Genomic DNA, 893 nt, shown 5'->3' on the forward strand with positions numbered 1-893 from the left:
CCACTATCAGACCTACTAAAGAAGAACGCAACCTTCCAATGGAACCAAGCGGCTCAACAAGCATTCGACACCTTACGCGAACTGTTATGCAAGGAGCCGATCCTACAATATCCAAATTTTGAACAAGAATTCATACTCACTACAGACGCCTCAGACTATGCCATTGGCGGCATCTTGAGCCAAGGAACCATTGGGCAAGACCTTCCAATCAGTTACGCCTCTAGGGTACTAAACGGAGCGGAGAAGAACTACTCAACCATAGAAAAGGAACTCCTCGCCATAGTATACAGCGTCAACCACTTCCGGCCCTACCTCTACGGTCGAAGTTTTGCCCTCGTCACCGACCATCAGCCATTAACATGGCTGCATCGGTTAAAGGATCCAATTTCACGACTCATGAGATGGCGACTTAAGCTCCTAGAATACGACTATCAAATCGTCTACAAGGCTGGAACTAGCAACAACAATGCAGACGCCCTATCCAGGAACCCAATTCCTCCTTCGACCCTTTATTATTTCTCTGTAACTGTAATACATAAGAAACGACGCCTCGATCCCGGGACCTTCCCTATCTAAACCACTGATTCCGATAATGAACTACCTCGGAAGCGACCTTCTCAGATGGGCGGAGAAAAGGGGCCGTCTAGGGCACCAGCTATCTCCGACAAACCAGGATCTGAGGAATCTTCCCCCTCCTACTCACTCCTATCCCCTCCCTTACCTGGTTCACTGGAAACCGGAAACCCTACGACCAGCCGAATAAAAGAAATCGAGGAAGAAGAACTACATTATAGTGTTGACCCTAGCAGACCTACAACGGTCATACTTAAGAGAATAAGAATACGTGGCGCCGTGCCAGGAAACGAGCCGCGGTACAATCTGCGACCTAGAAC

The 893-nt window shown here is 48.6% G+C and overlaps 1 pseudogene; it reads left to right on the forward strand.

The window, feature by feature from the left end:
* LOC105449523 overlaps positions 1-893 on the forward strand; it is a 6,082-nt pseudogene that overhangs the window by 4,578 nt on the left and 611 nt on the right.

The sequence above is a fragment of the Wasmannia auropunctata genome, unplaced genomic scaffold, assembly GCF_000956235.1.
Source record: "Wasmannia auropunctata unplaced genomic scaffold, wasmannia.A_1.0 LD336076.1, whole genome shotgun sequence".
Classification (NCBI taxonomy): Eukaryota; Metazoa; Arthropoda; class Insecta; order Hymenoptera; family Formicidae; genus Wasmannia; species Wasmannia auropunctata.